This window comes from Lycorma delicatula, chromosome 7 (assembly GCF_047948215.1).
Source record: "Lycorma delicatula isolate Av1 chromosome 7, ASM4794821v1, whole genome shotgun sequence".
Lineage (NCBI taxonomy): Eukaryota > Metazoa > Arthropoda > Insecta > Hemiptera > Fulgoridae > Lycorma > Lycorma delicatula.
This window is the reverse complement of record NC_134461.1, coordinates 57,509,097-57,524,451: the sequence shown is the minus strand read 5'-3', so window position 1 is coordinate 57,524,451 and position 15,355 is coordinate 57,509,097. Positions and strand designations below refer to the sequence as shown.

At 29.2% G+C, this 15,355-nt stretch overlaps 2 long non-coding RNA genes across 5 annotated transcripts in view; one reads left to right on the top strand and one right to left on the bottom strand.

Annotated features, from left to right (window-relative positions):
• LOC142327253 (uncharacterized) overlaps nt 1-15,355 on the top strand; it is a 389,528-nt gene that overhangs the window by 55,825 nt on the left and 318,348 nt on the right. The gene's annotated exons all lie outside the window — the stretch shown is intronic.
• Nucleotides 8,661-10,946, bottom strand: LOC142327860 (uncharacterized). Its single transcript, XR_012757112.1, has 2 exons — nt 10,870-10,946; nt 8,661-9,015 (listed from the first exon to the last, which is right to left on the bottom strand). It is a non-coding gene; the product is annotated as an uncharacterized LOC142327860 (long non-coding RNA).

Here is a 15,355-nt window from a genome sequence, read left to right as displayed (position 1 = left end):
ATTTTGTAATATTTTTCGAATTTTTAGCACTGTTTTATTTGAATATATATAATAAATTAGGATGTTTATTTGTTATATTACCCAGTTTTCATTAAACAAAACCGCACATGTTTTAAAATATTTATACATATTTTTTTTCATTATATTCTTTGTCTTTTTTTTTTTAAATGTAACATGATTGTTGATTTTTAAATGCACTGAAAGAAATAGGTTTTTTAAAAAGTAAAACCTAATACTAGTTAAAGCAGATACTGTAGAAAATAGCTAGAATAGCAGTAACTTCTGCAGTGGGTAAAATGATGAATTCTCTTTTTGTAGATGAAAACTAATTAGGTATCTCCAAAAGAGTTTTAACGGAAAAAAGTAAACTACAACAAAGATTTAATTTTACATTATATTTGAAATTTTTTAATCTTATTGATGTTTTAAATCGTCATTTAAATTATTTTAAAATTATTAGTCTAATTTCTTCCGTTCTTTTTCTCCCGTAGAATTTATGTAGTCGTGTGTTCCTTGTTATACGATGTCTGAACTATATTATGAAGTTATATTTTCTGGAAATTCTATTCCTGCTAAAATTTTATTTTGCTGGCAGTAAGTGACAGCATCTGCAATCTACATTGAGATCACTTTTTGTTTTTTATACGATACAATGGTCCAGAAGTTACTATTCTTTTGTGGGAAGAGTACGAGTGATGTAGATGCCTAAATACACGAGGTGAAACGTAATGAATGACGGTAGTTTTCAATCCCAGAAACAGACGTAATGGAGAACATGTAGTTTTAAGTTTGGAAATTTGCATTACATTTCCATATTCTCCATTACACTATTGCTGATACAGCTATTGTCGCATCAGTCCCCCCGCCCTGCTTGTGTAGGTGACGAATGAACTTTGAAATAGTTCAATATTAATGAATTTTCCACAAAATTACATTTGATTGAAACATCATGATTTATCTTATAAACAAGTGTTCGTTGATATTTCTTTTCTGTAGTCTGTGCCTTTTTATTATTTTAAGTCAAGGAGAGTAGTATTTGTAAAAATATAAGATTAACTTTTTTAATATATGCTACTGGCAGTAAGTTTCTCATTAGAAAAACAAATATTTTCAGTTTAATTTTTTTTTTTAATAATTATTATTTTGTTTTTGACAACAGATTAATTTACTTTGAAATTCAAGTTTATTGTTTGGAAATAAAATTTCAGTAATAGACATTTTATAGCTTAAAAAAACTTTATTAATATTTTTGTTCCAGTAACGCTTTATTTCGGTTCAGATTCCCTAAATTTTTATATTCTTTTATTATTGTATATTAAAAGTTATATTTTTAATAGTTTATTTATACTTGTTCAGTTACTGTAGTCATAAAATATTTCTTCAAACACAATCATTTTTACAATAAACAATAAATAAAACTTTTATTGTTGTACGAATTTTTGTGAGGATTTTGTTAGTACCGTATACTTTTTTCTTCCTTGTTGGAAGTAATAAATTTATTGTGATTGCAAAATATTTAGGTTTTCAGATTTGACCGGAAATATCCATTTTGACCGTCCCTAAATTCATTTTGAGTAGGTTCTCCGTGACGTCTGTAAGTGTGTATGTAACTCAAAAACGATTAGCCGTAGTTTGTTGAAATTCTGGATTAAGGATTGTTGTAACTTCTAATTTTTGCACTTCTATTTCTTATGGCAATCGATGGAACCGAAAGTCTCCAAAAAAAGTCCAAATCAAAAGAAAAAATTTGGATTGGAAATTTTCTTAACTGCAGTAATATGCACTCATTGAGAGTTTTTTACTATTTACCATAAGTGGTTCTTATTTTCATTGGAACCAATAAAATTAAATTTTAATTAATAACATATTTTGATTTTACAAGGAGAATCTTTTAAATATCAAGGAGATATATGTTCGAATCAGACTTCATTTCATTTTTTTAACTTTTTTTTTTTAATTTAACTATATTGATTTTTTAATAATTATCAACCACTGATTATATAAAAATAACATTAAAAAAAATATGAAAAAATATCTAAAGTTATTAATGAAATAAAATTTAAAAAAAGTGTGTGTATGTAGTTTAATAGGTGGACAAGTTAGTGATGTGTTGTCCAGTACTGTAGGTTATTACAATTACTCCACTTTCATTTTAAAATTGATGCACCTTATGGCTGTTTGTATACAATCACACTTTTCTTATATATACTTTAAAAATTATGGCAATACTTGAAATTTCATAATTTTTATTTTCGACATTATTTGTAAGCTTGATCTATTCACTCATTAACGACATAATTACAGTAATGATAAAAATTTGAAACTGGTCTTTCTATTTAATTCCTTCGTAGTGTGGTTTTAACTTCTTAATTATTTTTAAACGTATTACAACACGATAACTTGTGTCGATTTAACACAAAAATGATATTTCTATGTTTAAAAAATAAATAAAAAAAGTTGAGTAGTAGCTGGTGAAAAATGGAGAGAAATATTTCTTTGATAAAGGAATAATTCATCCAAACAAGGTTGTCGATGAAAGTATAAAATAAGTTTGCATATCAACCTGAAATGTTAGCAAAAGTAAACATGACTGAATCTTCTCGTATCGTTGAAAATATCTCCCTCTTGCGCACATGGAAATTGCAGGATTATTATAGCTGGATTTATTATTATTTTTAAACAGAATAGTTTATTTCTCCGAATAACTTAGTTTTTACACTTTAGGATTTGGTCTAGAAGAATTAAAGGAGAAGTTTTTGTACTAATTTAAAATATTCTCAATTTAACTAGCCGCTTAATGCTAATTTTTGTCAATATTTGTTTAACTTTTTTTTAACTGAACATAATAGTTTTATTTGAATTTTTAAAAACGAATTTATTGAGAGAAACACGAGAATATTAAAAAACAAGATATAATCCTCAATGTGAGATAGTAATTACTTGAAAACTTTAGATAATTTTTTAGCCATAACAGTTTAATTCTGTACAGTATTATTATCAAAAGTTTTTAGAATAAATTTCATTTCTGCTTATTACGTGAGAAGATAACTAATCAAAAAACAAAATCTATTATTTTCTATTTATAAAACAAAAATTTTTTTAATTCATGTAACCGCTTAAAAGTTAATTTTTAATTACAATAACAATTAAAACGACTATAAATTAAACATATGTTTAAAACTAAAATAAAAATTTTTGATTTCATTAGAAAAAAATCCGTTAAGATAAACTTCAGATTTACTCAATACGACAATGGTGTTGCATGTGAAAAACGTTTTCCATGATTAGCATATATCAAGCCCCATCTTCCTACAACTCCAGCAACATTTTGGTCATTGAAGAAATAGATATTATTTCAAGGGGTTAATAGATACATAGTGTGGATAAAAAAAATCAAAAATTATATCGCAAAAATTATAGATCAAAAATTATATCGCGAAAAAAAAGGAGTAATAAAAGATTATGTTTGTTTCACATGGTACTAGTCGCCCATACCATTCGTTTAGGGGGGAATTATAATTTTTTTTCATAATCCTTTACATTATTAAAATTTTCAGATATAATTTTTTTCCAAACCTCTGTATGTGTTTTATTGGGTCAGAAACTACAGAAATACTTTATTGTGTTACAGAGAATTGATTAATTAAAAAAATATATACATATACGAGTGTGTTCGTGCACGCACGGGCGTGTGTGTTTTGACTGAGTAATAAGTAGATTATGTATTGCTGTATTCATAATAATATCTTAAATTATTATCAGCTGATTAAATACCACTAAATCAATTCTATTATGCTTGATTTTTCTTCTTAAGATATTTACGTTCCAATCGTAGCAATTTATCTCTTTTTTAATTGTATAGGAAGAGTGCGGTTGTAAATTTATTTGATTAATCAAATATGTATTTTATAGACTACCATTTTTTTCTTTAAAAATATTAATTCTTTTATATTTTACTGGTTATAGACCATACATTGAAATAAAATAAAAACCTGTAAATTTGTATTGCGTATTTCTTTTAATGCAACTAAAACCATTTGATTTCTCTTAACTTCTGCATTATTGCGAGATTATATCCGAGTTTTCTTTGCAACAAGTGTATGTTGGTTATGTTAACTTGCAATTTTTTCTACCAATTTCTAACGTTATACTTCATAGTAGTTATAAATATTAGTTACACTCTTATGTGTTAAAAATGATACTTTGTAATTCATTATTGATTTGCTTGTTCGTAAAAAAAGAATAGAGAATTTTTATTTAACTGTTTTTAAGTAACACCAGAAAATAAATATCAGTTTTAAATGAAAGCAATTACATGGTTAACTTGTGAATATGATGTTATTCAATTAATGTTTTTTTGGTATAGTGATTGAATAATCATTAGACTTTAATATGACGTAAGTTTCATTTTACTTATAAGTTCATAAGTTACTTATTTTGATGATTTAATTTAAAGTTATTTCATTTATTCTTTTCTTAATTTTTCTATTTTTTTATAAAAAAAATAGGTTCTTGAAATAAACCGTGGCGATTTTTTGATTATTAATATTATAACAATTGTTGTAACTATGATTATAAGGAGTTTTTTGATATCATGTGCAGTTTTCTTGATCAGGCAGTTGCGTACCTTGTTGGTGAACGACAATACTTTTTGGTTTGCTATATTGATGGATTATCAAGTAGGAACGTATTATTAATTAAAACTTTAACAACAGATGGGTGGCCAGGGAAATTATTCTAGGTTAAAATAGTAATAAATACTTCTGGTCCTTGAACTACCAACCTTCCGCACAAGAAGCCAAGCGATAACCATCTGAAACTTTCCGATGCAATTTATGGAGATAATTTATTTAAATTGTTATAAATATTTTTCTTGTTGAGTTAATTACCAGAGTAGCATTGATGCGTGTACGTGAGAGTATGGAGATTAAAGTTTTTAGCATCGTTGACTGTGATTCGAATCCGGGAACTGAAAGGGTGAATGAAAAACCGAGACGCTACCGCTTCGTAAGGAGATCAGAATTTTTAAACAAATAATTTTATATAAATTTATTATTTTATTTTTTTATAAATTAACAATTACACGGACCAATAATTATTAGATGCCAAAAATATTATGCCATGTAATATAATTTTTTTTTTCTTAATTATAAAGACTGCATTAATTTTATTCACCCCATGTATTTTTGAAACCGTTTTCTGTATAATTGGAAGGAATTTTATTATGTGTGCTGTCAAATGACAAAAAATTTGTATTATTGATACACCAAAAATCTGCTTCCTTGCTATATATGAAATCATTTTCCAATTTTCTTTTTTTAGAAGAGTAAAAATATTAATGTTATTGTCATTATACTTGTCTAAATTTATGTGATAAGCAGAGTAGTTGTTATACTTATGTTTTCAGAATTATAACATAATAGAAATATCACCAGTATTTTTTTAGTGGTAGGAATATTTTCGCCTCACTTTAGCTCAAAAGAGGCTTGAACTCGGTTTCTTATATTAATACATTATTATTACGAATAACTTTTGTGTGTTACATTTTTAGTTTATTCTTATACAAATACAGATTTAAAACGCTTCGTTGTTATTATTATTGTAAACTTTTATTTTCTGTGGTTGGTGTTATGTGTAGGGTGCGAAGTACTGTTAAGACTTGTGTTGTAATGATTATTTATGCTGAAAGTGTATTTCTCAGAAGTTTAGATCTTATTTCAAGGTTTGACAAAAAAATCATGCCAAAATGGTATGCGAAAAATGTGAACAGGGAGGAACTAGAAGAATTTTTGGGTTTGCTATTTCTGGAAGGTCTTCATAGATCTGCTCGTGTAAATTACGGGAACTTGGAAGAATGTATCGACGTATTCCACATTACAATGTCCAGTAATCGATCATTATTTCTATTGAGAGTCCTCCGATTTGTTAATAAACAAGGAAGACAAATAAGCAAGCTCGGCAAATTTGCTCTAGTAAGGCTCATTTTGACATGCTTAGAAGAAAATTATTAAAAATGTTACAGCCCTGCTGAATTTTTGACCATCGACGAACAGTAGAGGAAGATGCCCCTTTCGGTAATACCTACCAAATAAACGGAAAAGATTCGGTGTAAGCAATTTTGCAATGGTTGATGCACGTATGACATATTTCGTCGATTTTGGAATATGGTGACTCATTAGTAGTGGCCTTACCGTCTTTATAATTAGCTTCATCAGTAGTGGATAGCCTGATTGTATCAGTTAAGGGTACTGACAGAAATATTACCGCTGACAACCGGTACACCTGTGCTCCACTAACTCACTACCTCCTCAGTAATAAAAAACTTACGCGGGTCGGCACTCCCCGAAAAAATTAAATAAAAGTCCCGATCAGCTTTCTGCCACAAAAAGTAAGGCCTGTAAATAATTTCATGAAATTGTGAAAAATATAATTCTCAGAATTTAGTTGTAATCAAGATTATAAAAAACCAAAAAAAGTTAACTTTTTTTTTATGAAATCCAAATTAGTATAACACTTACCATAAAAATGTTATTGAATTATGAAAAATTAAATGCTGTTTTTTATGTAAAGTAAATTTAAAGGTTTGATAAATTAAGTCCTTTTCTTTGTATTTTAATTCTTACTGCGTTTTATATTGAATTATATTAAATAATTCTATAATAATCAAAAAAGTATTCGTAAATTCCAATGCAATGAAATCGATGCAAATTTCAATTCGTTTCCTTTTATTTTCTATGGCCTACCTAAAGATATTTTTAGTTTGCTTGTTGAGGGCAGCAGCATTGAGAATGTGAGCGATCAGTTCATCTAGTGTTAATTTTTTTTTCATATCTCGCGTTTTATTCATCCCCTTAAACAGTATTCTAAGGGAGTAATGTTTTGGTGATGTAGGTCGCCAACTTTTAGGCTCTCTCCGTCCAATCAATTTACCAATAAATCTTTCATCTGAATTGTTTTACTTCAGTTGAAAAATATATTGGTGCTCCATCCAATTGGTAGTGAATTTCACTTTGTTTCAGCAATGAAAAATTTGCAACACTGCAATTTTTTAGAAATACTATACAATTTCTTTTCCTGTGTCAAGTTGTTTTAGTATGAAAGTGCGTAATTACCGCACTTTTATACTAAAACAACTTGACACAGGAAAACTTGACAGGTACATGCCACATCAGTCATTCAACGAAAATTTCTGCTGGAAATTTGATTCAATTACGCCAAGTTGGTGTTGTTCAGACCACTCATATGAATTTCTTGTGTTGTTATGACATTACAGATAAACGTAGGTTCGTTCAAAATAGTATGAAGGGAATTAAGTAGTTATTTTTAACGCATTTACTTCATTAGTCTGGCTTGTTCGACTTAAGAAGTTTCGGTATATAATAATGATGCAGTGCGTCAGCAGGTAGTGTCATCTTACTGTACTTTGTAGAACGTTGAATCGTGTACTGATATTTTGAGTGCTCGCTGTAAGACTACGCTGTACCATCTGAAGAATATTTTTCCTTTCATTCCATGTTCTTGTTGACATTCAGTTAAAATATGAGCGCTGGAAAGTGTACCGTTATCACAAGGATTGTTGAAAATTCTACAAGATATTTTACATTTTGGAACTACTCGTTCATGATAAATACGTCAATATTCTTACACAGAATCTGGAAAACCTTTACCGCAAATGTCGTTTACTAAAATCATGTCAGCGTATTTTCCATGAGTGAATATTGCTGCGTTTTTGAAACAAAGAATTTAAAATCGAATTTCACTTATGGTTTATTATTAACATGAAATCACAATACTATGACAACTACGAATGGTCCAATTAATTTCTATCAATAAAGCTCGTGTTCGACCTAATTATTCAACTAAAACACCTGTTTTTAATTTTTACAATTTCAATTGCATAAAATTTTTCTGTTTAATTCCTACACTTAAAGATAAAATTTTTTTTATTTTTTAAAAATATTAATACATATAAATTCTCAGAAATTTATTCTTCATAAGATTTAATAACAAAATTTACGCATTTAGCAAAGTTATTTTACTTCAAACCTAAAAAAACCGTGTTTTTCGTTACCAAATTTTTCTTTTACTTTGGATATCATGAAAACTACGATATATTTGTGTCTAAGACGTGTTTTACTTCGTTTTTTAGAACAACAAATATAACAAAGTAGAAATTTTACCCTTTACGAGACGTCTTAAAAATTTCAGTTTGATTTGAATTCATCGGCAGATCTGAAATCTTGTTCAAACTTTTCGCTTGTTGTAACTCGGTAACAAATTGTTTTCGGGCATATATGTTAGTATGAATTTTTTCCTCACTTCTAGTGAAAAATAAGCATCCTCTGCTGTGGTCCAATGAAATGAAGATGATATGTATAACATGTAAATGAAACGTACTCATAATCTATTGAAAAAATTTATTATCCATACAAAAATTAATTTTTTTTTTTAATGTCGTATTTTCAATATACTCACCATTTTTTATGCTAAAAATATTTTAGCACTTCATCTGTATTAGTAGTATATTTATGAATCATTGTGAACAAATATTCCTAGGTAAAAATGCTTTACATATTGCTGAATTTGTAAAATAAAAATCTTTTTAGTGAATTACTTGAATTATGGATGGGATAAATAAAATATATATTTAAGAGATAATGTAAATTAATTTATCATTATTTATTGTTATTTGAATAATAATGTAGTTCTCAACCTTCTGTTACAATTAAAATCATTAATTCTAAATTTATATAAATACATCAGTTCATTGTATCAGACATGTTGCTGTATTTTAACCAAGAATTATTCGCCACGTGGGGGTTCGGGACGAGTATAGGGGTTAGCAGGCTTATCAACGGGACTACCAGATACTCCGTCTCTTTTTAGGGCACCGTAATTAATAGAACTATCAGGATTTATAACGACGTCTGGTGTTCCAGTTGCGGCAGGTTCTCCGGTTCCCGTTTCGTCTTCAGTTTTTACCAATTTATGTACGGTAAAAACAATGAATAATACCTGGAATTCAAAGAAATATTTTAATCCTTTAATTTAGCCTAAAAAATAAGTTTAAAAATATACATTAGAGATTTATACACAAATGCCGAAATAAGACAAAAGTCTGTATGACATAACGTAGCATAGTGCATCGATAACTCATTCATTTGACAAAAATATAATAAGACAGTTTAAAATATAATAAAAGTAACAAGAAAATACATTTAATACTCAGCGATATAACTAAATTGGAAAAATCTTATTTTTTTCATTTGCGTCGCTTGTAGTAACCAACTATTTTTGCTGGCGACAGGGTACATATTCCTGTTCTATGACACATAGATTGGTGATGATTTTTTATTATCATTAAAACTCTGATTATTATAATTCGTTACATTTTGCAGAAGTTTAATTTAGAAAAATTATTATTTTTTTATAAAGCATACATAACAGAATATATACCGCAATGCCTTGCATTGCGGTTTAAGAATAGTAGAAATAGATAAACAGGTCAAAATCATTTTGAAATAAATAAAACACATTGTTACCTTTAATGCAAATTGCGGGCAATATTAAAAGTAAAAAAGTTAACCAATTAAAGTAATTAAACGATCACAAAAAATTTTTTTTTTTGGCTGACTTTCACTAGGCAAATTTGTATTGTATTTTCATCGTAGTTTAATAAACAAAATTTAAAAAAATTACAAACTTTGATTAACAGACAACGACGTAACTAGATGTGTTTCACATTTACTTTTAACTGTAGCAAACAAACCGTTCCCGTGCGAGTTAAGAAGAAAACATCATTCTACCGTGGCTGACAGGCTACAATATGTCATCTGTGCCAGGTACGACCAGGCGTTTGCAACGATAGAAAATATTTGTGAGTACTGTTGGATGTAAATGGTAATCTTATACATAATTTTAATGTTATACATTAAATACATTACACACTTCCGCTATTCATAATTTAAGAATATTGCGGTAAGTATTTTTAGTGAGAGCAGATAATCAGTCGGAGTAATCTTTTTCTTTACGTCAGTTCTACACGACTAAAGAACAAGCGAGTTTATTCTTTAGTCGTTACGCGCTATTAATTTTTTTTTACATAGCGATAATTCGGTTCTCATGAATCCTTAGAATTCATAAGAATCCTTAGAATTACTTTGTTTTAACATTTATGCTAGCCACACTGGTTACCGGAAGGGAACAGAGGGAGTCCCGTTCTCACGGATGGCACACTGGAAGGGTTATTTCATTTTTTCCATTGCCTAAGAGTTGGAAAATATATTGGATAAATATTGAAGTCAAACAACGGACATACAGGTTAACAACTTTATTTTTCAATTAGTCTCGTAACCGGAATTTTATGTTTATTAGCAGAAAAAATATTTTGTTAAAATTATGATTGCAAAAATTAGTTTTCTCACGTACTATTTGATATCAAAGTGAGGTTCTGGAGAAAGTTACTACCAAACTTTATCTGAGATTGACGAACAATTGCTTTCAAATATTATGAATGTGCAAATTCTGTTCATTTGAATGCAAAGTATCCGCCACCGCTGAAAAATAACAATAATCAAAGGCTGAATTTTAAGAAACAAGTAAATATGAACGGCCCAATTCCAGAATTTAATTTTTATTATTTACCAATTAAAAAAATAATTAAATTCACTTAAGATTATGCACAGTTTACTGTAATAAATGGTACTAATGTATCTCATGTACTCAGTTGAAAATAATAAAAATGTAAATTCTTATTTTTGAATATTCTAGTAAAAATAACGCTTCGAGAAATTTACTTTTTTCACAGTCACCCAATTTCTCCTTCAGTTGGTTGAAAATTTTAATAATATACTTAATTCTTTTACTTACCATTAATAGGTTGGCTAACTGCATTTTCTTTATTAGCTGCTAAAGTAAGATTGAGTTAATATACTTGTTACAATAATGAGCTATTACACTTAATGCTCCTTATTTATAGTAATGAAGAACAATAAGTAATAAGTTATTACGAATTATTTCTTTTATTACTATTATTTATTACTTGTTTTGTAAATTTATACTTTTTTTAATTTTAGTATAAACATTTACAAAAACAGTTGTTGGTAATTAATTAGTACTGCATCAGTATAAAATATTAATTTATATATTGTAATATTTTTTCGAATTTTTATGACTGTTTTTATTTAAATATATATAATAAATTAGGATGTTTATTTGTTATATTACCCAGTTTTCATTAAACAAAACCGCACATGTTTTAAAATATTTACCCGTATTTTTTTATTATATGATTGTGTTTTTCAAAAAAATGTAAATCTTGTAGTTGTGCTACAACTACAAGCTGCGCTACAACAACGCAACTCATACGATACATCTGACTGCCGGAATCCACGAAAAGTACGTGAGTATATTTTTTGCTACACTAATAAGACTGATTACATCTCTTTCAATATTACATGGTTGCATCGGTGAGAACGGAATGATTATTTAAGTTCTGTTTAAAATTATTTGACTAATTTATTGCGTTTTTTTCGTGCGTAGAATTTATGTAGTCGTGTGTTCCTTGTTATACTATGTCTGAATTCAATTATGGAGTTATTTTGGGGAAATTCCATTCCTGCAAAAATTTTATTTTGCTGGCAGTAAGTGATTCTGCTTATGGGTTTTGGTTCCATATCACAGGAATTACATGTACCCTCTTTTAATGATCATCAGGTTCTATTCCATTTACGGGATCCATCATCTACAATCTACATTGAGATACCTTGTTCTTTTTTATACGATACAATGGTCCAGAAGTTGTGGTAGATCTCCTTTTGTGGGACGTGTGTAGGTGAGGTATATATGTTTAAATACAAGAGGTGAAACGAAATGAATGACGGTAGTTTTCAGTCCCAGAATTACGCGTAAAGGATAACATGCGTTTAGAAGTTTGTACATTCGCATTGTACCTCCTCCATATTCTGCATTACAATATTGCTGATACAGCTGTCGTCGCATTAGTCTTTCCTCCTTACTTATAGAAGTGACGAGTGAATTTTAAATAGTTCATTAATGAATTTTCTACGAAAAAATCATTTGATTGAAGCATTATGTTATATCTTAGAAACAAGTGGCCGTTGATATTTCTTTTCTGCAGTCTGTGCCATTTTATTGTAAATCGAGCAGAGTAGTATTTACAGAAATATAAGAGATGTTTTTCTTAATATTTGCTACTGGCATTAAATTTCTAGTTAAAAAACAAAACATTTCCCGTTTAATATTTTACCAGTACTGTGATTATATTTTTTGACAACAGATTAATTTACTTTGTAATTGAATTGAGTTAGAAAATAAATTTTTCTAATAAATATTTTATAGATTAAAAAACAATAAAGTTTTACAAACAATTTTTTCCAGTAACGCTTTTTTTTAGTTCGCATTACCTAAATTTTTATATAACTTTAATATATATTAATTGTATTAATATATTTTTAATAGTTTTATTAATTTACTTGTTCCGTAACTGGAGTCATAAAATATTTCTTCTTTAACTTTTTGTCTAATACAATCATTTTTTTTTTTTTTTGTTAAATTGATAAAAATAATAGTCATGTACGTAAATTTACTGAAAAATTAAATCGTATACACTTGTAATTTTTCAATCGTTACAAAATTAACTTTGTCGTAATAAAATTAGGAGTGTGTAGATTTAATTGGATGTAAACCTGTTCTTTATAGTATTCCTTCAGTAATCTGAAGGAATAATAAAGTAACTTTCGTATACTTTTTTTTTCCTTGTTCGAAGTAACTGTGTGATCGCGAAAAATTTCGGTTTTCAGATTTCAACGAAAATGTCCATTTTGACCGTCCCTAAATCCATTTCTAGTTTCGCCGTGACATTTATAAGTGCGTATGTATCTCATATAACTCAAAAACGATTAGTCGTAGTATGTTGAAATTTTTGATTTAGGCCTGTTGTAACATCTAATTGTTTATCTCCCCTTTTTATTGCAATCAGCTGAGTATTTTGAAAAAAATTCAAAATGCAAAAAAATTTGATTGGACATTTTCTTAACTACAATAATAAGCACTCATTGAGAGCTTTTTAACTATTTACCGTAAGTGGTTCTTATTTTCATTGGTTCCAATGTGTTAGCGGAATGAAATTTTAATTAATGAAATATTTTGATCTTACAAGGGGAAGACACATTGGTTCGAATCAGACTTAATCTCTTTTTTTTGTTTAAATGTATTAATATGTTAATTATTAATCTCTGATTGTAAAAAAAAAACTTTTACGTTAAATAATAATTCAGTAATAACAAGTTATGAATGAAATGGAGGCGCCTTCCTTGGTAAAATATTCCGGAGGTAAAATAGTCCCCCGTTCGGATCTCCGGGTGGGGACTACTAAGGAAGGGGTCACCAGAAAATTAAAAAATAACATTCTACGAGTCGGAGCGTGGAATGTTAGAAGCTTAAAAAAGGTTGGTAGGCTAGAAAATTTAAAAAGGGAAATGGATAGGGTGAATGTGGATATAGTAGGAATTAGTGAGGTTCGGTGGGAAGAGGAAGGCGACTTTTGGTCAGGTGATTTTAGAGTAATTAACTCAGCGTCAAATAATGGGCAGGCAGGAGTAGGTTTCGTGATGAGCAAGAAGATAGGGAGGAGAGTGGAGTATTTCAAAACGCATAGCGATAGAATCATTGTAATAAGGATAAAATCAAAACCTAAACCGACAACGATTGTTAACGTTTATATGCCTACAAGCGCCCATGATGATGATGAGGTAGAGTGTGTATACGAAGAGATTGATGAAGCAATTAAACACGTAAAAGGAGATGAAAATTTAATAATAGTTGGAGATTGGAATGCAAGCATTGGAAAAGGCAAGGAAGGAAATATAGTGGGTGAATACGGGCTGGGCAAAAGGAATGAAAGAGGGGACCGACTTATAGAGTTTTGCACGAAGTATAATTTAGTAATTGCCAACACCCAATTTAAAAATCATAATAGAAGAATATACACTTGGAAAAAGCCAGGCGATACTGCAAGGTATCAGATAGATTATATCATGGTTAAGCAAAGATTTAGAAATCAACTCGTTGACTGCAAAACTTACCCTGGAGCAGACATTGATAGCGACCATAATTTGGTGATAATGAAATGTAGACTGGGGTTTAAAAACCTGAAGAAATGGTGTCAGATGAATCGGTGGAATTTAGAGAAGCTTGAGGAAGAGGAGGTAAAGAAGATTTTTGAGGAGGACATCGCAAGAGGTCTGAGTAAAAAAGATAAGGTAGAAAATGTAGAAGAAGAATGGGAGAATGTTAAAAAGGAAATTCTTAAATCAGCAGAAGCAAACTTAGGCGGAATAAAGAGAACCGGTAGAAAACCTTGGGTTTCAGACGATATATTGCAGCTGATGGATGAACGTAGAAAATATAAGAATGCTAGTGATGAAGAAAGTAAAAGGAACTATCGGCAATTAAGAAATGCTATAAACAGGAAGTGCAAACTGGTGAAAGAAGAGTGGATTAAAGAAAAGTGTTCAGAAGTGGAAAGAGAAATGAACATTGGTAAAATAGACGGAGCATACAGGAAAGTTAAGGAAAATTTTGGGGTACATAAATTAAAATCTAATAATGTGTTAAACAAAGATGGTACACCAATATATAATACGAAAGGTAAAGTCGATAGATGGGTGGAATATATTGAAGAGTTATACGGAGGAAATGAATTAGAAAATGGTGTTATAGAGGAAGAAGAGGAAGTTGAGGAGGATGAAATGGGAGAAACAATACTGAGATCTGAATTTAAGAGAGCATTAAAAGATTTAAATGGCAGAAAGGCTCCTGGAATAGACGGAATACCTGTAGAATTACTGCGCAGTGCAGGTGAGGAAGCGATTGATAGATTATACAAACTGGTGTGTAATATTTATGAAAATGGGGAATTTCCATCAGACTTCAAAAAAAGTGTTATAGTTATGATACCAAAGAAAGCAGGGGCAGATAAATGTGAAGAATACAGAACAATTAGTTTAACTAGTCATGCATCAAAAATCTTAACTAGAATTTTATACAGAAGAATTGAGAGGAGAGTGGAAGAAGTGTTAGGAGAAGACCAATTTGGTTTCAGGAAAAGTATAGGGACAAGGGAAGCAATTTTAGGCCTCAGATTAATAGTAGAAGGAAGATTAAAGAAAAACAAACCAACATACTTGGCGTTTATAGACCTAGAAAAGGCTGTCGATAACGTAGACTGGAATAAAATGTTCAGCATTTTAAAAAAATTAGGGTTCAAATACAGAGATAGAAGAACAATTGCTAACATGTACAGGAACCAAACAGCAACAATAACAATTGAAGA